General features: G+C 40.5%; 1 protein-coding gene and 1 long non-coding RNA gene across 5 annotated transcripts in view; one reads left to right on the top strand and one right to left on the bottom strand.

The window, feature by feature from the left end:
• The window catches only part of LOC107204428, a 13641-nt gene extending 13016 nt beyond the window's left edge, over nt 1-625 (bottom strand). For all 3 annotated transcript variants that reach the window (XR_004497607.1, XR_004497608.1, XR_001521584.2), the window contains exon 1: nt 483-625. This is a non-coding gene — a long non-coding RNA (uncharacterized LOC107204428). The remainder of the gene's footprint in view (nt 1-482) is intronic.
• Nucleotides 1-26438, top strand: part of LOC107204426 (endonuclease domain-containing 1 protein-like) — a 158852-nt gene that overhangs the window by 1584 nt on the left and 130830 nt on the right. The window lies entirely within an intron of this gene.

Consider the following 26438-nt stretch of genomic DNA (forward strand, 5'->3'; position numbering starts at 1 on the left):
CGGGCCGGTCACGTGGCCCCGGGGCTGGGGGGTCTGACGGGGACCATGGGGTCTGGAGCTTTCGTGTCCTATGGGGCTCTAATACGGACCGTGGGCTCTGATGGGGACCATGGGTCTGCAGCTTTCCTGTCCTTGGGGGTCTGATGGGTTCCATGGAGGTCTGGAGCTCTCCTGTCTGGGGCCGGGGGGGATCTGATGGGGACTTGGAGGTGTCCTGCCTATAGGATCTGATAGGGTGACACTCTGGGGCCTGGAGCCCTCCTGTCCAGGGCAAGTGACTGGGAACAGGGGGGTCTGGAGATGCCCTGTCTGTGGGGTCTGATGGGGAACAGAACTGGCTGCCAGCTTGGGAGGAGCCTGAAGCCCCCTTTCCAAAGGAGTCTGACTGGGTTTGGCTTTGGCTGCCTACCCAACCCTGAATCCCCCCTGTCCAGGGAATGTGGCCAGGACCCGCTTGCCATTGCCCCCAGGCCCTTGCTCACCATGAGCGTCCATTCGGCCCTGGCCCCATTAAACCTTCTCTGAAGGGCCTGTCCCTGGCTGTTCCTGTCATGGCCGAGCTGTGACAGCCTGTCCGTGGCTGGCTCTGGCCTCCGGAGAGGGAGGTGTTTCTCTCCCGAGAAGAGCTGTTTATGCCCAGTGATTTTTTTTTTTCCCTCGATTTTTTTTTTTTTTTTTTATTTCTTTCCCCTCCCTCCGTGCTCTCCTGCATAAGCCACAGCAGCAGCTCGGTGTCTGCCCAGCCTGGCAGTGTTATGGCACGGCTTTTATGTAGGTGAAGCCGGGGAACGCTGCAAGGATCATGTGGAGCTCTCAGTCTCCTGAGCCTGGAGCTTTGAGCCTATTTATAGGTGGGTTGGGCAGTGTTCTGTGTGCAGGACTTGTTCCACGTTCAAATCCGTGGCAAAACGAGGCGTCTTAAATGATGGTGTTTTGGTTCGGGTGGTTGTTCCTGGGAGTAGGGTTTTATGAGACGCTCTGGAGGACGGGTTGTTAATAGGTTATGTGGAGAAAGGCGAGTCAGTTTGGAGTTAAGGAACGTGATGCCATTTTAATGCAACTTCTCGGGTGGCAGAGCAACCAGTAAGAGGATACTCGGTTCTAGATCAGCAGCTTTCGGCTTTGCAGGCAATGGACAACTCAGGCAGGGTCAGTGGGAAGCCACAGAGGAAAGGACATCGTGTTTTCTGTAGGCTTATGTTCATTATACTGTTTTCTGCACTGCTAAAGGTTTTGTGGCCGACAAGCTGGTAAAAAAAAAAAAAAGAAAAAAGAAATCCACTATTCTAGATCCCTGAGATGTTTTGGTTTAGAATAAGTGGAGGAGGGGTGGGAAAAAACCTCTCAACTGCGCTTTGTTGTGTATGTTTCTATTGTAGAGCTTAAAAATGTAAAATTTAGTGTATTTTTAAGAGTTACATAACCTTTAGTAACGTGGTGAGTCTCAAGTAGCCTTCAAGAGTTAAATAACAGCAGATCAACGAGACTGGGTCGAGAAGAGGAAGAGAGGGTTTTATAATGCTGAGGACTGTACGCAGATATTTAAAACTGCTTTGGTGTTGCACTAGAAACAAGTCTTTGCTTAGGAGGAGGAGGATTTTAATACCCTATAAATACAGAACATGAGAAGGAGGATGGAAAGATGAGGTTTGCAGTTTTATGCTGGTCTAGTCCGGTAAATAGATGAGAAATACTTTATGATACTTCACGTTCTTCAACTTCTCTTCCATCTTGACTTTTTTGGTACAAATCCGAAGTGATGAGAACTTCCAGATACTGATCGCTGTGGGTGAGGAAAGAAATCTGGCCTTAAAATAACAAGAAATTACAGAAAGGAGTGAGGGGCACTGTAGTGGTGAAAGAACTGGGGTGGTGACACACGTCATATGAGAGAGAGCTGGTGCTTTGTGTTGGTTACAGGAGTAATTTGACACGGTGTTACCTACAGGAAGATGTTTATTCAGCCGTGGTGGTTTGTACTGGCATATCCACCTTACCTTTGTATTTTTTTGGGGGGGGAAGAGCCCTCCCTTAATAGAGGAAATTGCTGGGGAGCAGTTTACGTGCTGGAGATGTGAGGATACCTGGAGGTGCATGGTGTGCCAGTGCCTCGGAATTCAGAGTGTACATGGAAGTGCTGGCATGGAATTGATGCACCAGGAAATTGCTTTCTCTATTTTTGTTTGTGAGATGCAGTTAACGTAAAACAAGCCCTTTGGATCCCATATCCCATTTGTCTTTAATATAACTAAGATCATTTATCTTCTCAGGCGGTGAGAAGGGGAAAAAAAATACTTTTGTTTTGCAACTTGGTTCACCTTCTCTTCATTTGCTGTCAGCTCATGACAAGGCACAATGTGTGCTGCACACTGTGTTCCACTGAGCTGTTTTGGTGACAAATACAATGTATATGAAAAAAAAATGCTATGAAAATAGGTAATGTGCCAGTTCTCTCCACTTTCTGTATAAACAATCCCCATTTTTCTCGGAAGTACTCAAAAAATGTCATATTAGGGTCTCATGCCATGTCAGTTTCAGTGGCAGAAAGGTAGCTGTCTTAGTCTTCGTAAGTATTCAAAATTCAGCTGAAAAGGAAATATTTAAATTAGTGTTTGTATTAGTTTTGCAGTAGGAAGTAGTAAAACCTTTCTTCAGTTTTAATAAAAAGGGAAATCGTGATCTTACTTTAAAAATGTGTTTGTTTATGCTGTATTAGTCTGTTACATTGTTAAAATTAAGAGGATTTCTTTAATCCAAGCTAGATTTTAATTGCTGTAATCACATGTTTACTATATTTCTTTTGTATTTATAAATAAAAACACAGGGTCATGTTTTTTTGACCTCGTGTATAGCATGACTGTCTGTAGTTCATGCCATATTTGCACGGTGTTTTTCCATAAACATTTTGCTCCTGGAATTATTGGTAGCGCCAGAATATGAGCTTGAAAATACCGACACATAAAGGGTTAGAGCACTTGTAAACAGGAATGCTGAAATTCAAAGTTTTTTTTTAAAAAAAGCAACCTCTCTCCAGCAGTTCTTTCAAGTCAGTTTGATGATAATTTTGGATCCTGACTCGTGGTTTTCTAAATGGCTGGAGATGGAATTAATGGGGCTGCAACGCTTTGTCGTGAATTTCAGCATAAACAATATTTTTCTTTCGGCTTTGGATTTCACGCAAATGCAGTGAAAAATCCCCTGTCCTTTTCCAGTCCCTCAGGATGCTGCACCTCAGCCAGCAGACGTAGCGTTGTTGTCTAACAGCGGGGCTGGAAATGGGAGTTGTTTGTGCTGAGTTTTACCCTTACCAAGGTCAGAGATTTCATCCTTCCGTAGATTCCTGACCTGGGGATTTAACACTTGCAGTCAGTCCTGATTTAGGAATTTTCATGAACTTCTTGGAGCTCTGGAAGGAATTTAAATGTCCCCGAGTTGTGCTTCTTCACAAATATAAGTTTGGAAATGCCTTAAGTAGTGACGTCTGTGTGGCAGAAATATTCATGATGGTAATAAAGCAGTCAAGCTGAAAATCCAAGTTTCTTACATAAAACTGATCTAATTGGCAGGACAAAAAAAGGCGATAATTGTAGTAATATTCCTGTTTTAAATAATTTTGGTCAATATGGGCACTGAAGTTTTCTTTTGACGGTGGTTTATGACTTATGGAAAGTAATTTGGATGAGGAAAGATGGTCCTACTCTGTCTCACAGTGGGCTGAATTTCAGTGTTCTGTTACCTAAGAAATAGTTTTTCATAACTATGACATATTACTAAGCCCATGGTAAATGTTTGGGGTTTTTTTCCAATTCTTACTATGACATAAATTTCTTACTCAAGTATAAGCAAAGGAAATTAAGAAACAAATGGTTTAGAGGGGATTTATAACACCATTTGCAAGCCCTGATTTTACAAACACTCCTCTGAATGTGTCCTGTGTAAGGAGCAGGTCCTATTAGGGAACGTAAATTGTGCAATTGTGTAGAAAATCAGCAGAGTTGGTAAATTCTGAAGCAGTCATCGTTTTTTTTCTGTTCTGTATTTCAAATCCTCACTCTCTTGCAGCCAAGCTTGTGCTGTGCTTACATGTGCAGAGTGCTGAACAGTAGTCTCATCTAAACAAAAAACGTGTGAAGTCAGCCTGCCAGTAATAGTGACGTGGCATTATTATTTCTTTTAATTTATTTTAGTTTTCATTTGTGCCATCTTGCTAATTATCAGAAGTAGCAGTTAGTTGTCGGGGGGTGGGGGGGAGGTGAGGTGAACAGGATGGGGAGAAGAAAACCTAGTAAACATAATTTTCTGCTGTTACAAAACTTAGCTATTTTTGCCCCAATTTACCTGTGAGCTACACCAAGATGTGCCAATTTCAGTGTGGAGCCTGAAATAATCCTTGTTTTATGTAATGATTATTAGCTTGGGCTGAATATCATCCACAGAACTTCTCCTGGTACAGGTGGAGCAAGTTTGGATCTCTCTGGAAAATACACCTTGAATCAGGGCTAATTTTCATCTGTGTTGTCATTGGGTATATTTCTTGGTAGCTTTCAGATTTTCAGAAAAGCAAGATGATTTTTGTGTTAATTTAATTGCAGTGTGTATGGAATGCCCCTAAAATGTCCTGTTTTGAATAATACTTGCATTATACTCAGGTTGCTGAATTTTAACACAACTGAAGTAGCTTCTCCAGGAGCTTCTACAAAAGTAGAGTTGTAAAATGAAGGCAGGTACTGGCCTTGAATAAATTCCCGTGTGCTGAGGAAAAAAAGGAAAATCAAACTGAGGTTCAGAAGGAAAACAAGCATTTGCCTGGGTTTTATCGTGATGATTATTTACATCAGCACAGGAAGGTGTTTACCGGTGATCAGGTGCTGGTGAGATGTGTCTGAAGCAGGAGAGGGATCCTTGTGTTTGGATTATTGGAACTTGGAGATTTCTTGCTACGCAGCAGCTCATGTGAGCAGCTGTCAGGTCTCCTGGGAGGGAGATGAAGCCTCCAGCCACCGTGTTTACTTCCAGCAGGAGGAGGAAAAGGACATTTCTGGCTATTATCTGGATGTGTTTTGTAAACTGAAAGCGCTGTTAATGCTCCCGAGCAGGGTGTAGTTGCTGTATCATTCTGCAGTGTCGTTCTCCACCCCTTTTTTTAAATTTTAGCATAACTTCAGTGTTCGTCTGTCAACATCTGCTGGGTACTGACGGATCATCCGCAGCTCTTGGGAGATCCTTACATCCTAATTTATTTGGCTTCGTGGCAGTGCTCCAGGACCCTGGAGCAATCGGGATTACGTTTATCCCATTGACAGAGAACAGGATCCCAAATCTGGAAAGCAGCAGGTATATTTTTCGCTCTGTAAAACGCAAGGGCAGGAAGGAAATCCGTGTGGAGGAGAAGCCCCGGCGGCGCGGCAGCGTTCAGACCCCGCAGCGTGCGGTGCTGCGTGTGCTCCGAGGCAGATCCCGGCCGTGTCTCGCTTCCATGGAATACTCCGCTCCTTCCCAGGCGCTTTTTCCAGCGTTGCCCTCTGCCGGAGGAGACCCGCAGCGCCAGGGATTGCTGTGTGGACTCTCTGGATGGAGTCCCTGGCGCTTGGCACTTCCTTGGCAGCTCCAGTTCCAAGAGCCCACCGTCCTCCTGGAGCTGCCGCAGGGACCCCTGCTCCAGCCAGAGCGTCTGAGTCCTGCTCTTCCTTCCCGTCTGTGTCCACGGGCATCTGTTCAGGGCAGCCGCTGCTTGTTTGGATAAAATGCAAGCCAAACAGTGGATCCAGCATTATGGGATCAGCTGCTTCTCCAAAGGTTATTGTCCTGGAGCCACAACTAATTCTGGCAGGGGGTTGTGCACCTTTCCCATCAAACAGCTTTAATCTTTGGATTGTTAGCCCTGTCTGGCTTTGGTAATCCAGACGCTTTTAAAGCAATATTGATCTAAAAATCAGTATTTTGAACGTAAATACACTTAAATTTGGTTTATATTTGTTTGGTGTTCACACAATATGAAACAATAATTTGGAGCAATTAAATGTACAAAATTTTCCTAACACTGACTATATCTGATGTTCTCATCAACTTGTACAAGCACAAGTATATGTTGTGGGTTTTCTTTGATTTGTTTCTTTTTGTTGTTATTTGTCTGGTTTTTTGTGGTTTTTTACTTTTTATTTTTATTTGGTTCTTGGGGTTTTTTTGTGTTTCGTTTTATTTGGATTATTATTATATTAATAAGATAATTATTATCGGGTCTTTTGGTGGGGGGTGAAATTTCATTTTCCATTGTGTTTTTTGTGACTTAGGAAAAGGCCTTTTTGGTTTTCAAGAAACTTCAGGTTTCGTGTATTGCTGGTGTTGATGTTAAAAGGAGTTAAGGAGGGCAGAGCTCAGCTGTACTATTTCAGTGGAAGCTGAGCAGGGACCTCTGTTCTCCCAGTCGTTGTTAATGGAAGTGCTGACATTCACGGGGAAGTCCTTGCTGAATATCCGAGTGAAAAAAGGCAGACATGATGACTGTGGGGAAGTAACTGGGAATTGTGAGCTGAAATGCTATTTGTTGAATAAAACTGAATTCCTCAAAAGCAGTATTACTTCAGCAGTGAATGAGTCACATCTATAAGCAGCAATAATTTGTACTGGAGACCAAAATTGTGTAATACAGTGGGCGAAGAATGCTGGTAAGGATGTTTGATGGGTTAACCCAGGCCTCCAGCATTGTGATGGGAGAGCAGCATCTGTCAGAGCACTCTTTCAATTACAGAAGCTAGGAAAATAGATCCTCAATGGTGCAGTGGAGGGCAGGATCCAGCCCTTCACTACTACAAGCAGGAGTGCAGTATGATTCCTGAAGCAGATTTCAGGCTCCGAATTGAAACTCTCGTTGCTCCAGTTCTCAGCTTTCTTGTGCCCTTCCCCCTTTCCAGGATATATTTCAATCCCTGGTCATTTAAAGACCACTAGTTTGGAAAACAAGCCCTTGTAACCTTTTCCTGTGAAGCAAACTTTGTGTTCTTGTAGGTAGAGTTACTCTGAGGAGGTTTATGGAAGATTATTCTCCTGGTTGCCTGGATCAGGTAAATACTATAAACATAATTTGTCATGTCTAATGTTCTCCTGGTCAAGTTCTCTGTAGGATATATCTGGTTGTATTTATCCCTTTTGTTGATGTTCTCTTTTGCAGTTACAAAGTACTCCTATAACATGAACAGGTTTAATTCTGTTCCAGATGCTGTGAGCTGATAAAGTGCTAATGCGTCTTCTGGCAGTTTCTTGTGAGATCAGTTTCCATGAAAAAATTGTATTTACCCTAAGTAAAGTCTGCTTTGGAGCATGGGTTTGTGATGTTGTGTGCACATTTCCTGGTAGACAAAGATTGTAATCTATTTTTTTTTAATTCTGCTACTTCAGAAAAATCTCCTTGACTAGATGAAAACTGTAAGTCAGCTCTGAGACTTTCAGATGCAGTCTCTTTGGGAGTTGTGTCAACATTAATTATTGTATAGCTCTAATGTTATGTATAAAGTGACACCTCTTCTGGCCTGCAACATTTCTCCTGGGCAAACTATGCTTGGCTTATTTAGTTTTCATATTTGATACGTAAATCTTTGCAAAGATCTTAAACAATGTTGTTCAGCTGTTCATTGTTCTTTCTGGTAACGTGGACAGATACGTGTCATGTTTTTGAAAAGAGGTTGATTCTTTCCCAGTTCACGACTTTTCCCTTGAAATGTTCCTTCGTGCTTGTGCCTGCAGCCACTGTCCATCCTAGGTCTTGTTTTCAGGCTGCTGCTGCCTTGCAGGAATCAAAAATGAGGTGACTAATAAGTCTGTCCTTTCCCTGAAAGTGGCAGTCATGATTTGTCTGTTTTCTTCAGTTGTTTTTCTGCTTTTCCTGCAGCAAAAGGAGACTTTGCCTCATTCCTGAGTGCTGGGTTATCTTTGTGGTTTGTTGATTCTGGATAGGCAAAGAGAGAATCTGCAAGAGCAGAAATTCCAGCAGGGAAGGACAGCAGTAGGGAGGTTCTCTCCTCACCCAGTCACAGTCAGACTCCTAAGATCAACTTTCCATCCTGATGTGTGTTTTGTTCCCTTCTGCCCATCACTGCCACCAGGAATCCAAAGCATAGGGATGGGCAAAATCCATCCCAGGCTCTCAGCACTGCTTAAGGCAGTTTTTCCATGGGTTGCAGCAGTGAGGTTCATAGTTTAGAGGTTTCTGGAGTGAGGAATGGGATTGTGGAGTCACAGAATGGTTTTGGTTGGAAGGGACATTAAAGATCATCCAGTGCCACCCCCCTGCTGTGGGCAGGAACACCTTCCACTATCCCAGGTTGCCCCAAGCCCCATCCAGCCTGGCCCTGGGCACTTCCAGGGATCCAGGGACAGCCACAGCTTCTCTGGGCAACCTGTGCCAGGGCCTCCCCACCCTCCCAGGGAAGAATTTCTTCCTATAAAATAATAATTCCAGGTTTTCCTCTTGATAGGGCCTGTAATTAAGTGACTTCCAGTACTGTGGTTGTAAGGAATGGTCTCCTGGCATCTCCACTGTGTGTGCTAGATGGATGAAGGTTTTCAGGATACTTAGATTTTAAGAATGCTTTTGTGGCAGTCTTTCTTGCAGAACTGACTTCAGAATGAATTTCCCTGCTAGCATTTAGTTTAAAATGGATGAAGATCATAAATACATGTTTTTTCATCTAATCTTACTCAGCTGACCCCTCTACTTCTACATTCTGTGTCTCTCAAGGGTTCTGTTAAATAATATTTATATTAATAGTACCATCTACTGCTGAATCCCTCCTGTGGTTTATAAGAGCATATTTAAGTATTACATTATGTTAACCAGCTTCACTGGTAGCTCAGAATTCAAGCTGTTTGTATTTGTAGTTCTGCTGCTAAGTCCCTCATCTCCTGTGAGTGTTGTAAATAAGATTTGGACGTGAGGAGAAGGAGGCCTGGGCAGCAGGGGCTGGGATTCCCCAGCCCTGCAGGAAAGGGATGTCCAAAGATGGATCCACAGCCACCTTTGCTCCTGGGGAATTTGGTGTGTGTGTGTCACTGTCACCAGCACTGAGGGCACAGCAGAGGTAGGGAGGGGACTCTCAGTGAGACTCCGTGATGTCTGTGAGAACCAGTTCTGAAAGTGTAGAAGTACAGGAACCTCAGCTGGGTAAGATTTAGAACTCAGAGACTGTGAAGCAGAGACAAGTGGCTAACACAGGGAGACCAGAGTAGAATCATAAAATCATTCAAATTAGAAAAGACCTTTAAGATTGAGTCCAGCCATTAACTCAGTGCTGCCAAGTCCACAGGTTAATATAAAAAGTCAAACAAAACAGTTTTCCTCTGTACACAAAAATCAAATTTGAAGAGTTCATTGAACTTCTCTATATTACTTCTGCTTATTACTAATTCATGTTCCTAGTACATATTATTAGGCATTTTTGCTAACTTTAAGGGCTTATCAATTGACTTCAATAAACTCCATGTTATATTATTATATTGTTATATAATTGTAATATTATATTACTTACCTCTTGGTGGGAAAGACAGCTGTTTATCCATCTGGGAAGATGTTATTCTGTGCTCAGCTCTAGGACAAGGCAGTAGTTCTGAGGCTCCCACCTATGCTGTCTCCCTGATTCCATGTTGAATTTTTACTGGGATCTTCCATAATCTTTCCAGCTGTCTGTGCTTCCTCTTGATTTGCTTATTGCTCTTCCTAATGAATGCTAGTGTTCAACCTGATTGTGTAAGCACAGGAGGGTTTGGTGCCTTTTATTGAAGGAAACTTAGAATTGGTGGAAGAATTAACTTCAGGGATGTGAAGTGCCTGGAGCTGTGGCGCAGAAGTTAGTTCAGGAATAATGCATGGATCTTAAATTCAGATTTCATGGAAAGATATGTCTTTGTGTTACCACTAGATTAATGTGTTGGCCCAGGATAATGCTGGCTTTTGAAGAGCTTATCTTCAAATGTTTAAAAATCTGTTCTTGTGTTTTACCATAAACTGATGTGGTCCAGCAGTCATCTGGCTCACATACTGGAAATATTTTGTTTTTCTTTTAACATGACTCATTACCATGCATTTGTAACTATGGTTATTTTCTCTTAAAGGATTTGTTCTGCCCTTTAATTATCATGTTTTGGGGCATTCAGGTTTGACTTATTACCGATGTAGAAATTCCTCCAGGGACTGCTAGCTTCCAAATAAATGTTTTAGGCTGCTTGCCCATAAAATTAACAGTCCTCTTATGACTTCTCCATTAGTCTAAATTAGAACTTCAGTGAGGTTATGTTGCCCTAGTGCACGTGTGAATCTTACAACTTACTTAAGGTGTCAAAAGTGTTGCTTTTGATGTGTTTGGGGAAGTTCAGCTGCTTGAGGTGCTCTCACTTGCTCAGTAGCAGTGGTGTGTGTTTGTACTGATGAAATAACAAGTGAACTATTGTGGCAGATGCTATTACTGATCATTTGGACTTGAAAAAACATGAAGAAACATTGTCCATATATTCCTGTTCTCACTAATGTATTCCATTAATCGCTAGTGACCATTTGTCTTTCTCCTTGCATTATTATGTATGTTCTGGTTTCTTTAAGACTTTTTTTTTTACAGTCAGAGAATTAGAATTTCTGTTTTTGTTTGCTTTCTAAAGGATGATCTTGCAGTTCCTCTTATTTTTTATTTTTTTTATTGCTGAAGGGGTTATTTTAGATATGAGAACTTTTGATTGAGTCAGTTTTGTTCATTATTTTGTCAGTATTGGATAATTCTCTTTCCTTACTTCGGCTTCCTGTCTAAGATACTTACTGCTGATGGTGTTTGTGATATTCCTGCAGTATAAATGCTAACTGCTAGTAAGAATATTGAACTGGAAATGGTTTCCTAGGATTCTAAGTCTTGTCACTTGATATAGGAAGCTTGATGTTGTATAATTGCTATATAATTTGTACTTTAAAATAATCAAACTCCATCTTAAGAACAGGGCTTTTTTTACTTCCATTATTGGAATTAAAGGAAAGATTACAATTTTCAGAGCATCCAGGATCTTGAAAATCATCAAATTGCCAACCTAACATTTTGAAGAGCCATTTCATGCTCACTTTTTAATGATAATTGCAGAGTTTGCCTTATGCCTTTTTGCTCGTATTTATTACTCAAATGCTTTTATGACCAGGAATTACATCCGTTACTACCTCTTCAGTCAGGTAAGCAAACAAAGCCTCTAGTCTGTGTTCAGTATTGAATTTTCCATTCTCCTGACTGCCCCAAACTGTGCCTGCTCTGCATTCTTGGCTCAGCTCGGAGCTGGCGTTGCACCTTGGTTTGCCTGCAGCCAGCACAGTTAAACCAGCATGGGACACAATGTCCCTGAGGATCTCTCTATTCCTCCAGAACGTCTGTGGTGAGTTCAGCCTGCTGTGCTGTGCTCTGACGTGCAGTTGGAATCGTTCATCAAAGCACAAACATGATTTAAGGAACTATTCTTAATCGTGTTGCTGTTGTTTGCTGCAGCTGAGGCTGCACGAAATGAGTGCTCGGCTCGCCCTCCATTTCCTGCCTCACAAACCTCATGGTCCTGCCTTTCATTTTGGAGCTGGGGCTCTCGTGTTGTTTCCCAGTGTGGAGGCTGCAGGTGCTGCTTTTCCTCTCTGCATTCAGCTGATTCCTGCATGGAATTCTTGAACACAAACCATGGATGGAGCAGAGGACGGAGCTTTTCCAGGCAGGGATTCATCAGTTCTGGGAGGCAGCAAGAGCCAGCAACCACTGTCCTGTGATTGCTGACGCTGATCTTGACTGAAAAGTCAGAGTTCCAGGTCTAAGGCTGGTCAGACAATGTCCTTTATTCTTTGTTTCTTTTGGTCCTCTTAAACTTGCAGTGAAGTGGCCAGGTTGATCTGCCAAACACAGAAATTGCAGTTTCAAGGCAGAGCTTAATCATCTGCTGCCATTCCTGCTACCTAAAACCACCTTTCTTTCCATGCTCCAGTGTGAATCCAGTTCCCTTAAGCAGGGCACGTACAGTAATTAGGTGAATTTTCCAGGCAGACATAAATTGGGGTCACAGTTGCTTTATTTAGCTGGTGTGTCATTCTGATGACCCATGGTCACATAGTAATGGGCTAGGATTTTTCCTCCTTCATAAATTCCAAATTAAGGAGCTGTTCACCTGGTGGGAATAAGTATTTTACCCAGCTATGTGACTGCACATCTGCTGCAGTTGAAATTCATCCCACTTCTATTATTGAAGGCTATTTTTTAAGTTCTTTTTGTACATTCTCCTGGTTTTCCTTTCCTAACTCAGTTTTATCAAAAGCCAGGATTACTAGTGGGGGAAAAAACCCCCAAAACTTACCCCACCCTGACAAATTTATAATTCTCAGCATCTACAGGCATCCACTAACAAGACCATGACCAGTTATATATGAAGAACTTAGTGCAGCCTGTGTGTTGAAAAAACTTGGATTTTGCATGTTCTTTTTTAGCAAGACTTAAAACATGTCCCAGGATAAATGGGTGAATTTAAAAAGTAGATGGGGAGATCCAGTTCTTCTTGGAGGTATTGCAGCTCACTTGGAAATAACTCTGCTCAGTGAGGTAAACCAGACAGATCCTGCAGATTTGAGAATGGAGAAATGTGGGATGTTTTTCAAATCAGTGATAGAAGAGCTCTTAAGAGAGTGATTACATTTTTGTGTTATTTGGGTAGAAATAATGAAGGCTTCAAATTCAAATGCTTGTCTAAGTTCATTAAGGAAGAAACAACATAAAGAATTGAGAAAGGATTAAACCTTCTGTAGAAAATGAAAAGATAAATAGAACCTGAAAGCCACTCTAACACATGTCAGACAATGATAAATAAATATCAAATAGTCTTCAGTCAATTCAAATCAGAAATAGAATGGGGGAGCACGGCTCTCATTGGAAATAATGGTATTTAACAGTTGGTTTTGTCCTTTGTAAGGATGAGGGGAGGCAGGGTAATTAAGGGACATGATGGTTTAGAAGGTGGGTAAGAGGTAGGGACAGGTATTTTGGGAAGGGAAGGAAAAGGATGGGTTGGTAGAATATATGGATTTTTCGATGGTTGGAGTGGCTGTCACATCATCTGCCTGCTGGGGCTTGGCACAATGGGAGTTAATATTTAAAATGTAAGAAAATCATTGAAAGGTTGTGATATTACAGAGATTTAATGGTGTTTCACTGCTTGGATATGGCACGAGTGTTGCATTGATCTGTATTTTTAGACCTGTAAAAACCCAGTTCCTTTGATCTGCAGTTTTCATAATTGGGAAGTGTTGAGTGAATAGTGAACATGCTAAAAGAGAGTGGCAGCGAAAAAATACTGCATTTTTTCATGCTGTAATTGTGTGGTGTTTACATGAAGCTGTGAGGTCACTGGCTTCCGGTACGAGCTGCTTCCTGAAAACTTTCTTTTACGTGGTAGATCTAAAAATGTACTTCTTAGAAAAATCAGCTGTTTTTTGTTTTTCATTCTCGTGCTGCTGCCTCGCCACCTGATTCTCGATTCTACTCTAGAGCTTGAATAGCACTGCAGGGTAGTGTTCCCTTGGGATGGAGGGTGGTGCTGCAGAGGGCACAGGATGTGCTGGAGAAGGTACCACAGAGAAATTCGGTTCACAAAACCCAAAGCAGGCAGTAAAAGCATGGAAACAACTTAAACACATAGCCTGACATGTAGAAAGTATTGATAGTCTCAGGCTTTAGCAAAATGTGAGTCATACATTGATAAGTGATGCAGTCAGGTTTGAAATAACAAGGTAAAACCAGCATCAACAAAACTGCTCTGTGTTCCTCTTTTCCTGTTGAGTTTCAGTGTAAAAAGCCATTAGTTACTTGCAAAACCCGTTGAAATGAAGTAATTTTATTTTTTTAATGCAAAGTTCTTGTGCTGTCAATGGTTTCTAAATTGTATGTTTGGGAATCATGGAATCATTAGGCTTGGAAGAGACCTCTAAGGTCATGGAGCCCAACTATTCCCTCAGCACTGGCAAAAAATCATTCCCAAATGCCACATCTTCACATCCTTTAAATCCCTGCATGTGTGGGGACTCTAACACTATCCTGGACAGCCTATTCTAATGCTTAACAACCTTTTTGGTCAAGAAATTTTGCGCAATATCCAACCTAAACCTCCCCTGGTGGAACTTGAAGCAGTTTCTTCTTGTCCTGTCTCTTGTTGCTCAGGAGATGGAAGTAGCCATCAAATTGCTATAAGACATGAAGGATTTGGCAATAATAAAAAAACCCCAAGCATATATATGTGTGTGTGTGATAAAGGAAACAAGCAGCCAAGCTTTATTACTCATCACATAGAACAGAGTTTTGGATTGTATGACATTTATAATGTAAAAGAGATGATTCCAACCAAAATGCGTTCTTTGAAGTGAAATATGGTCCTCATAGAGCAATGTAAATTAACTAAACTGTGGCAGGTCAGCATGTGTGGGAACCAGGAAAGATGAAAGGTGTGTGTGAAGGAAAAATTAGAATTCAAAAGTAGTTTTAATAGAGTTATGTCTGTTTTATTTTTTTTAACCAGATTAGAAGAACTGAAATAATTCAAAAGTATATGTTTGTTTTTTTTTTAAAAAACAGTATAATCCTAAAATGCCTGGATGACATATATGAGTTGAGTATTTTTTGCTATTCTGTGGGGATTTTTTTCTTCATATTAATTAGCTAAAATACTACTTATGGCTAATACCTAACCTAGCAGTGTAATGTCTAGCTAGAACACTTTTGAAGGAGAGCTTTGATTTATAAATGATCTAAGTGTTGCAGTTTATGAAAATACAGACATTCTGCTGTGAGAATGAGTGTTTGAACATCATGTGTCAGTTTGAGGGTTGAAGATAAATGTGAATTTCTGGGATTAGTAACATATTCATTTCAAATCAGGTTATTTTGTTTGATGACCAATCACAATATACTGAAACTTGCCAGACTTCACAGAAGTAATAACAATGGGAAATTCTTAAATACAAATAGTTCTTAAATTTACAAGAACTTTTAACAATACTATGGTTTTAGCCAGTCATCATGCTGTTTTATAACAGCTATAAACTCTATTTCCAGAAAGACTTGCTGCCTGTCAACCTAAAGCTGGCAACATTCCTGTGAATTTCCATGGTAATTTTATCGGTAATTAGCATTTGTCAATAGCTTGTCTGTCATAACCCTTATATGTCTCAAACCTCTTCTGCCTGTACAGCAGTGAGATTCCTAAAATTCAACTTTGTGGCTTTTGTCATCCCTGTAGGAAGAACCAGGGGCTGAAACTCCCTCAATGTGCCTGTGTTCACTGTTGTGTTGATGCTATTATTTTTCCTTTTTTTCCTCTCATTTTCTGGGTTTTAAACTTGTAGCTGTGACACCAACATTTTCTGGTGTGTGTTCTCTTTTATCCTGGGTCTTAGGGAGGATGCAGTGTGGTCATAAGAATTGCAGGTTATCCCAAAGAGTTGTACTGGATTCAGATCCAGGCGAACTTTCTTTTCAGTCTGGTAGAGCCCTTGATGATTTTTGCATTTTGTTGTAGGTGGTGTTGTGATTCATCTGAAATAAAATCTGTGAATATCTCTTTAATATCTCTTTTTTTTCTGTCAGTTCTAGGGTGAGTGCATAGTCACCTGACAGGTGGAAAAAAAACTCAGATAAAGTTCTTCTTTGTTCTGTTTTGGACAAAATGCAATAACCTGTAATAAGAAAGGGTTCAGATAAAGTGACCTAAACCCTTTGGCCTGCAGAGCTGTAGTCCAGCTGCATTGTAGAAATGAAACTGAAGTTCATGAATCTTCAGTAATGATCACATTGGAGCAACATTTGTATTTATTCACATTTTAAAAGTTTCATCTTTGAGTGAAACTGGCACACAGAATTAGCTGAAAATTGTGTTGGAATCAGTTTTCTATGTTGCTTAAAAACAAACCTTGAAGTGCTTTGCACTTAGTGTGTTCTTCTGAAACGGTAAATTGTTTTATTGGTTTTACATTCACTATGCAGTAGTTATTAGTTATCTTCACATCTCCTGATTTTTATCCCCAGTGAATACCTAGTGCTGAGCTTATGGGGGCTTTATTCAGGTGAGTAGCAGTGAGCAGTATGGGGCTTGACAGCTGGAATTTCCCAAAATCAAAGTGAAATGAAGGAAATGAAGAGTTAAAGCAAGGACAGGAGCTCGCAGCAGCGAATCAGTGCAGTTTCAGATAGTTATCACTAGGAGGACACACAGACCGTGATATTAAAGAACTAATTGTTTACCTTTTCCTCTTAACTGATTTGGTATTGGAAAATTTTGTCTTGAATGGGAGCCATATAGTACTGTGTTAATTAAGATACTTCCTTTGACTAGAAATTAAAAGAGAGGGTTTTGTAATGGACAAAACTGGAATGTAGCGACATGAGGAAATCTCTGGGGATTACTTTGTCGGTGAAGCAGAACACTGATTCTCGAGGGTGTTCGTCTGCCAGAAATAGGTGAAATTTAGGTAGAAGTGGTCCCTTTTTTTACCATTTACTTTACAGCTTTGTGTTGCAGGAATTCCTTGCACCTTTCTGTGAAATGTCTGTGGTATTTCCTGCTGGTCAGGACATGGTGTGAGTGGATCACGGGCTGGGATTTGATGCAGCGTTGGCTGTAAACTTCATTTAATCTGTTTGTGGTCTTTCACAGTGTTTGCAAATAGCTTTTCTTTTACTTGTCTATATGTGTTTACTTAGATTTTGAAGTACAGTGTCTGTGTCAGGTTGAGTAATATGGAAATTAGTCTAATTGATTTAAATAGTTTGTAGACTGCCCATGTTGCTGAGGCAAGCTGTTACCTAATAAAGACTTTGGAATCTGACTCTTTCTGTATAGAATCATTATTGATATCACACATGCAGACAAAGATGATAACTGAAGCATATGCTTCAAATAAAATGACACAAGAAAATGAAAAATGGTTTCAAATTTGAAGTTACTGAAGGATGCATGGAAATAACACCAGATGGAGAGAAAGAGAAACTAAGACGGAGATTATTAATAAGTGTGGTGCGTTGCTGTTGCATAGAATAGAATCCTACAGGCTTTCAGTGTATAAATCTTGTTGTTACTTTGGTAATACTGCCTGTGATGTGTAAAAGTGAAAATGCATCATTTCACCCCCTCAAAGTTACATTCCCTGAGACTACAAAAAGTAGCAAAAGCCAGTTTTAGGTCACTTTTGAAAACATCCTAATTGTTCTGCCATGGTAGATGGTCAAGATTGAGCCATATCTTCCTGAAAAATAGTATTTGTGGAATTAATGTGATTTTACGTCTCTGGCTTCATAAACTATCACTGGGAGACATTTTCCTCAATATTGAAACTTGTTTCTGTAGTTCCATTTCCTCAGACTAAAAAGAAAACCACTGAATCTCCCTTTGATAAAAAACGTGTGGTCTGGAACTGCTGCATAGTTGTTTTGTCAAAATCTCTGTATGGGGACACGCTGGTTCACCTTTCCCTCAGTGTCTTTGTCTAACACAGTTTAATTTTTCACACATTTCTTTCATCTTTGCTACAAATCCTGCATTTTACTTTGCCTGCAGGCTACATGTTCATCCATTTGTATTCCCATCAGTTCAGTTGACTTTATCATTATTTTTTTGTGGAATCAGTTTCTGCCTTCTAACAAAAATTTGGTGTTCTGTATGAGGCCCTCAGTTGTTGGAAAACAAGGATCCAGCCTCATTCCAAACTCTTGAGTCAAGTGTCTGTTCTGACTGTGTGGACAAGACTGGGCACTCTGCACATATCGAGCTTCAGCCTCTTGGGCCAATTAATTCTTCATCATTTGGGCTAAATTGTCAAGGCTGATCAGTGCCAGTTTATTTTCTGACCCTGCAGAGATTTTCTGTATTTTGCAGCACTCTAGAAAGACCTGACTCAGCAAAGTAGTTCAGTTTCTTTTTATTTACTACAGAAGTTTTAATGACTGAAGCTTCTTAGTCTGTCTTTATGATTTTTAAAAAGGCCTTTTAATCACTCATCCTAAAAATAGCGTGGAATACCCAAAACAGTGATTGATGTATGAGCGCTGTATAATGTCATTAGAGGTCTGCACTGGTGTTGTGGATGATCTAATTTGAATTTTGGAAAATTCTGAGCACGGGAGGTGAAGATGAGACCTCCCCATTACTACCCAGAGGAAAGATGAGGATCTTTTTTTAATTTAATGAGGAGAATGAGGATGAGGCTGCAACACTGAATTGTAGAATGTTAAGAATAAGGGTTGGGTTTTGGTGGAGGGGTCATGCTGATTTGTTTTTGGGTTTTTTTCCCCTAAAAGCTGTATACTGAGGAGTTACACTAGATTACTGGAATAAGTATGGATGATTAAATATTGAAGTACATTTCTTGTTCATACTAGGGAATAGTTGATTGTACTGTCAGGGTGTTAACACAGAGGGTAATTATAGTACCATGGAATATTTGCAGTGTTGTAGCAAAGCAGATTTTTGATTATTCTGACCCTTTAAATTAAAAAATTGCTTTGTGAGTTATATTCAATTACACACACCAATTTGATCAGGATTTTGTTTTACAACAGAGATTTTTTAACCTTTGACTAAAAGCGAGTCCAGTGGAAGTCATTCAAGGCGGTGCATCAAGATAATCACTCAGATTTTGAGGGCAATGACAACAGATCAATACTGAGTTCTTGTTCTGTGAGTAATATCAAATTAAATCCTCATAAACTCAGCTGTGAGACTGAGGGATGGACAGCTGGAGCACACTTGGAAGCAGGAGCAGGGCAGGATGGAGGGAGGCAGGAGGTTACAGCAGGCGACCATCTGAGGGGCAGACACTTCAAAAGGAGCAGTGCAGATGGCACCACTGCTGTGAGTATTGGTATTTGTAGCGTAGCACATGAGGATCCTGTGTGCATTTGCCACTAGGAGTGTACTCACACGGGAAATCCTAATTTCTGCAGCGTTTGGGCTCCGTGACGACAGGTTTGCCAGACTTGTGTTTTGCAGCCCTGTGAGGTGTTGCAAGGAGCAGATCAGGGATGAAGCAGCTTTCTGCCTTCAGCTTCCCAGGTTGGATAACGTGAGGTGGGGGAAGGAACTGCTGAACAGGGGCAGGGGCTGAGGAAGTTCAGACATGCTGAAAAAGAAGGTTGCTGTAGATGAGCTTTTCTCAGCTGGTTGCCAGAACTGCAGTGCTTCTCTCAAGTTGTTGCAGGTTTATTTCCAAAATACACCAAACATGAAGCATATATTTTGCTCTAATCAGAAGACCAAAAAAAAAAAAACAACAAAAAAACAACAGGTAAAGGGGAAGGATTTCCTTCTCTCCACAACTCTTCAGGATTTTTATGCTGTTGTTTCAGTGAATAATCAGATTTGGTACTTGTTTGCCTTGGTGTAGAAGTGGATTAGTGCTGTTGAAAAGCTCTGTGTTTGAAACACTGTCTTGCCAAGATTGGTGTCTTTTGCACAGTAAAGGTGGACAGAATCAGGTCTTGTAATTGTAGCTTTATTGTAGATTTGTTGGTGTTTCTCTCTAATTTTTGCCAGTTTCTCCTAGTATAAGCCTAAAAAGTAAGAAACCATTTTTGCATAAGTAACAAAATTTTCAAGAAATCATTTGCATTTGGCTTTTTGAAAATTTTAAGGATAAAGCAGAAATTGTAGAATTGATTTTACCATCATAACAAACAATCAAAGGGTTATATCAACTATTTGCCAGTAGTAAATGTGTCTTAATTTTGTTGTAATCAATATTTTATATTTTTTCCCTCCTGCTTTACATTAAAATCTTTTCATCCTTTTTTTTTGTTTCACCCTTTAGACTTTTTTTTAACTAAAAATGGTTTTAGTTGCCAAGTGGATTTTCTGATTTTAAGTACCACAGGTGGTAGCAATATTGGGGTACTGGGCAAGTTTGGGAATGACAAAGAACTACATTGTGCAGCTGTCAATATTGGAACGTAATGTTTTATTTTGACCTGAAGGATTTGGTTTAACAGGAAAGCAATTTCTGTGCCTTTTATGTTTGTACTGTCATGTAAATAGTTCCGAGAGCTGGAGCAGAGAAGTTGATGTTCAGGGTCTTTACCCCAGTCCAGCTGTTGTGCAGTTCTGATGGAGCTGCAGGGTGCAGGAGGGAAGATCCAGGGTGCAGCAGTCACACAGAGTGCCTTGGGTGGCAGAGAGTGTTTTACACTTGTTTTTTTAACTGTCTTACGGGAAATAGATGCTGCAGCCCAGCGGAGTTGGCTTATTGAAGATGAAAGGTAATTGAACCAACATGGGATTAAATAAGGCTTTTCCATCTCTCCATGTGACCTGACAGCTTTTAACCAAACAGTGGAAAAGTACAGAGTGTGTCTGTGGCCATTTGGCAGTCGGTTTCCCCAGACACAATTTTCCAGGGCCTTCAGTTGTTCCCTCCATTTGCTTTAGTCAGTTTGTTGAATTTGATAACAATATTTGATGTTATTTGATAACATATTCTTCAAGTTTGAATCGAAACAGAGAGTGGCAGAACAAGAGAAGAATGAAGGAAAGTGTGCACCCTATATAATGTGAATAGAAATAAAGAAATAGATCAAATCTTGTGTAGAAATGGGGGCTGAAATCTGCTCAGTATATGAGGGTTGGTCAAGTGGTTTTTATTCCAAGACAAACAGTGAAAATTGATATCCAGAGAGAATTTTCCAGCTCCATTTATTCTCAGTTATCTTGGAGCTGTTGGCCACTAAGGGTGAAGCTTGCTCAGCTTGCCTTAACCACAGGACTGATAAGTTCCAATGGAATTATGGCTCCATGTTTCAGAGGATACCTTGAAATTTCTTGGGAGAGGAAGATGACTGACATAAATGTATCCAAACAGGAAAGGAAGGATGTTATTCTTGGTATTGTTCAGGGTGTTTTTCTCTTCTGTGGAATACAGTTGAGTCAGTAACAGGAATGACAAACTAGGAAGCTTGGAGGGGAGTGTGGTGATCAGACCTGATACTGAGGAATCAAACCCCTTGCTGACACCAGGTCAAAGTTAGTGAAGTGCTTGTTAAAACAGCCCAGGAGCTTTTCTGGATCTCAATGTGGCAAATACTCAGTAAGAAGTAATTTTCTTTTTTGGTTAGAAAACTTAGGAGTTGATTTTTTAAAATTTTTTTCTTTTAAGAAGAGAAAGCATTGAGTTTGCTGGGTTTCTTTTCAGGTTCTTTTTTTGGTGTTCTGGTTTGGTTTTCTAACCAAATGCTGAGTAAAGTAGTATTAGGTGTTCCAATCTTGCACTTTGTGTTATGTGGATAACAATATTGTCTAATTACAAGACATTGGTAATTGACTGATGTAAAGATAAGGTGAAGGGGGAACTGTTGTATATTGTGACAGAGAGAAATTGTGCTTTGCTACCTCCTTTTAATTTCTGTTTCCTTCACTCTAAGGTTCTTGTCTATCTGTTATATCCTCTCTAGGTATAAAAGACTCAACAGTTTCAGGAAATAAAATCAGATGTGATGGTTCATTTCTCTCATAGAAGGATGAAATATCATCTTGTCAACAGAGGGAGGTTGTGGTCAGACCAGGAGGGCAGAATGTCTTTGTCCTCGGTGTCATTTCCTTGGCTGCTGACCATGGGGTCACCATGTCTTCAATTAATATTCTGGGCTTGCGTGTATAATTTTTGATATCAGAAGTAAAAATATTCCTTTTGCCAAGTGTTTAATTGTTTAGATGGGAGCATTGCCTTGAAACCAACTAGGAGGAACCTAGAGTTGCCAACAAGATTAATCCCTCCAGACTCCAGGAACAGCAGTGTCAGGGAATTACTGATCTGAGCAGGTCATTCTGGACTTTACAGTCAGTGGAGAGCTACCTTAAGAAGTTTAGGATGTGATTCCTCATTTTATCATGGAGAGACTGGATTTGGTGGAGTGAACCATACTAAAAGCTCTGCTAGTGTAAGGAGACCTCCTTTACCTGCAGGAGAACCCAGACAGCTGGTACTTGATGTGGACAGTTGAGATAAATTCCAATATTCTGTGATGTGATTATTGTGGTTTGTAAGAAATACAGGTTTATTACAGGTGTGCTGTTTTTCTGTGGAAAATCTGTAGAATCCAGGTCTTTAATTTCATTCTTTCATTCAGAATGAACACACTATATGTCAAAATAGGCTTTTGAAGGCACAGCAGAGAATTATTAACATTGCACTTCTCCTTTTTTAACATAGGTGTTGATTTAGAATCTTTCTTGAGTTGTAAGAATTGAGTCAAGCAGTTGGAGGGGAATGTACTGGGTTAGCACAAAATTAGCATGTCAAGTGTAGATACATAATAGACATCATGGTGCTACCTTGGCCACTCTGTCATTAAAATCCCAGAAATAGTCCTGATGAGTTTTATTCTGTTCTTGTAATCAGACTCTGTGGTGCAGTTGACTAGTCTTAAAATACTTTTATGGATTGATTAAAGAGGTGCAGAATTACAGGGCTGTGCTCTGATGTTCCCAAATGATTTCACCATCTCTGGACGTGTCACCTGCTGTTCAAATAATGGGAGGAAATGTAACAGTTGAGTCATATTGGTGAAATTAGAGATTTTATTGGGAAGTTTAGGCAGGCACTAAGTGCCCTGCTGGAAGGATTAGGTGAGATTTTTCCCACTTGGTGCTTGCTTTACATCCAGGTATAAATGTTAGCACAGAATAGAATATTTCAGTTGGAAGGGACCTACAGTGATCATCTAGTCCAACTGCCTGAGCAATTCAGGTCTTGCTAAAGAGTTGAAGCATTGATAAATGCATTGAACAGGACTGGCCCTAGGGCTGATCCCTGAGGAGCACTGCTGGTGACAGTCCCCAGGCAGCTGGAACCTTTTTGAGCTCTGCCCTTCAGCCAGTTTGTCACCCAGAGCACTGTGAACTTGCTCATCCCACACTGGGACAACTTGTCCAGAAGGATGCTGACAATGCCAAAAGCCTTACTGAAATCCAGAAAAATGAAATGCCCTCCCTCTCCTTCATCATGGATGGGATATCAAATTAATTAACCTTGTGTTGACAAGGCCTGGCAGATACATTCTTCAAAAGACTCTCAGCAGCACCCAGTATAATCCTCTCCATATTTTTTTCAGGAACTAACAAGTCTTTCCTGGTTTTGGCTGGGATAGAGTTAATTTTCCCTAGTAGCTGGTGCAGTGCTTTGTTTGGGATTCAGTGTGAGAAATAGCACTGATAACACAATGATGTTTTTGGTTGCTGTGAAGGAGTAGTTATTCCAAGTCAAGGACATTTAATTTCCCAGGCTCTGGTGATGAGGACACGATTGGGACAATGGCCCTGAGCTGGCCAAAGGATATTTCACACCATGGGATATTGTGCCTGGCATATAAACTGGGGGATGTTATCCAGGAGGAGTCAGTGGCATTTTGGGATGTTCTGGGTATCAAGTCAGTGACTGGCGACTTGTGCATCACTTGTTATCTTTCTTTTTATTATCTTCCTTCTCATTATATTACATGCTATTATTATAATGGTATTTGACTTAATTTAAATTATTAAACTGCTCTTACCTCAACCCACAGGTTTTAGCTTTTCCCAGTTCTCCCCATCCCCCTGTGCTGAGAGTGAGGGGCTGTGTGGAACTTAGTTCCTGGCTGGCATTAAACCCACAACACTTTTTGGTGTAAGTTCTTCTAGAATTATTTTCTGCACAAGTCGATGTCTCTTGCAGATAGTTTAATTACCGTGGATTATTTTAGGTTTCATATTGATGACATGGGTGAGCAGAAGGAAAGGGAATGGGGTTGTCATGACTACTGTGATTTTTTTTTTTTTTAAATTTTTGTACTTTGATTTAAAAATATTTTTATCTCTAAATTTTTAGGGATAAGCGAGTTAGTCCTTTGCTGATTGTAGATTACTGGTCATACTTCACGACTCCAGTAATTCTAGCAGGAGCAGTTTTTCAAGACATTTTTTCTGGAAATCAGAAAAGGTTGAAGAGAAAGAATATTCTCTTGACAACTTCTGTAAAGGAAAACTGGGTTAGTTTAATACTCATGTAATAGTTGAGTATAACTTACTGTGGTGCTCACAAAAGGACATGGTTTCAAATGAAGTGATTTTATATGGAATTTGTCTAGAAATGTTTTTAAATGCTGGTAATTATTGTTTGAACTAGTAAGTTCCTGCAAGCTTGCAGCTCCTATTACTAACAATAATTTCATTGTTTTATTTAAATCAATATAATTATTTTTCGATGAGGAGATTTTGCAGTGCTCATGCCTTAGTTGTGGTTAGGAATGAGTTTGTCTTGTGGAACTGATTTAGGTCTTTAATTATTCTATAGCAAAGGGAAAACTGATGCAATTTTAAGGTATTTTCAGTTATTCAAAGGGTAAATGAACTTCTTCATGACTAATTAAGTAAATATTTCTCTAATGCACAAGAGTGGGTGTCTTTTTGTGTTCTGGGTGTGTTCATTCTTGACCTTTGCATTACTTGGACCATAATCAGGGTAGCGCAGGGACAGAATTCCAGTGCTGGCCATGTGTTGTCAGCAATGATCAAGCAGGGATCCTTCCACAGTGAACAGCTCAGGTCTGGCTTTCAAAAAAGAAAAGGAATTTTCTTGAGTTTTTTAAAATATGCCCATTTAAAAAAAAAAAAAAAATCCCAAAAAAACCCAAACCAAACCTTTCTTAGTTTATCCCAAAACATACATATTTATGTGATTATTACCTACACAGTTCTCTCCTGAATTTGATTGATGCCTCTGGCCTTCTTTATGTGCTTACTCAGCCACAGCAGTGTCTCTGCTCTGATTCCTGAGCTGGTTTTAGCTCGGCTGGTGATATAACCAGATCAGTCCAAGCTGAAAATGGGTTAATTTGTCCTGTTTCTCAGCCTTTGCTGTATTGCCTGGTACATGAGTAGGCTGCCACTTGTCCCCCTGGCTTGCTCAATCTCGTTTTTAGACAGTCTGGCAGTCAGTGTTGGAATTAAACTGCAGAAAAAAATCATTTCTCAGTCATCCTTAGCTTGCTGGTATCTCTTAACTGGGTGGTTTTGTATGTGTGCTGGAGGCTGATAATTTCAGGTATTAATTTTCTGAAAGACTGAAATGCTTTTTTGTTTTGTTTGTTTTGGGTAATTAGAAGCAACACTGATACTTTATTTTTTTTCTGAAACCTAGTTAATGCTATTGACTAATACAAATTATAGGATGAGGAATCTCTAGCAGTGGATTTTTATGCTGACTGTGACATGCAGCTCATTCAGCTGAGGAGCTTTTCTTAAATCCCACACCTGAGCTACTTAAAGGAGCAGATCTAAACAGAGGCTGTGAATTTGCAGAAAGTGCAAAAGGACTTTAAAGCCTCATGTTGCTGAAGATATTTCTGTGCAGTGTCTTCCTTTACAGTTGGTTTTCAAGGTGTGTAAAGCCAGAAGCATCAGGTGTGAGAGGTGATGGGCTTGGCTCTCCCAGCACTCCATTCCCATCCTGTGTATCCGTGACTGTTCCTGACCACTCCTCCCCAATCCACAGCCTGTCTCTGAATGCTGGATTTAAAAGTGCAGTTTGCCTGTGGTGGTGACAAATTCCACTTTCCTGGTCACACTGAAAGCAGCAGAGAATTGAAAAAAATCCTGATTTTTTTCCCCCCTGCTTGTTTTATTTCTACTTCTCTGACAGGTGTTGCTATGTAAGTCAAGGATCTTGTAGTTAAACGAGTGCAGTATTTTAAAGTGAAAATACGATTTTGGCAGAAGCTGGCAGTACTGGAAAAATGCTTCTACTTGCCCTGAGCGGATTGTTTCTTTCCAGGGGGTGTGTGTGTGTGTGACAGAGGATGGAAAAGAGAGGGATGAGTGTGTGTGGGCACTGGCAACAGGCCATACTCTTCAGGCCATGCTCTGTATCATCCCTCCCTTCTCCCATTGCCTTGCAGAATGTATGGGCTCAGCTATATAAAATAATACATTTATTTCAAAATTGTGTTAAATGAGCTCATCTCAGTCACTCAGCAGTTATGAAATCCTGCCAAGTACTACACGTCTTGTAAATTTAGAGTTATTTGGTTTTTTTTTAATTTGCAAAGGATGAAATACTACACAGTTATTGAGGCAGAGAGAAGGCATCTTCCTTCACCCATAACATACTGAGGCATGAAGAACGATGCTGAAAGCCAAAGTTTCAGATTTGACCCTCCTCCTCAGAGCTTCTGAACGTGAAGATTCCCGACTCACAGAAGCTGTCTGCTCGTGGCAGGCAAAATTATCATTCCCTGTGCTCACAGCTAAGGGTTTTGATGGGGTTGGTGACCAGCTCTAGCACAGCACAGCTCCTTCTCCTTTTCCTTCTCCTTTTCCTTCTCCTTTTCCTTCTCCTTTTCCTTCTCCTTTTCCTTCTCCTTTTCCTTCTCCTTTTCCTTCTCCTT

Source organism: Parus major, chromosome 1A, assembly GCF_001522545.3.
Source record: "Parus major isolate Abel chromosome 1A, Parus_major1.1, whole genome shotgun sequence".
In the NCBI taxonomy this organism is placed as follows: Eukaryota; Metazoa; Chordata; class Aves; order Passeriformes; family Paridae; genus Parus; species Parus major.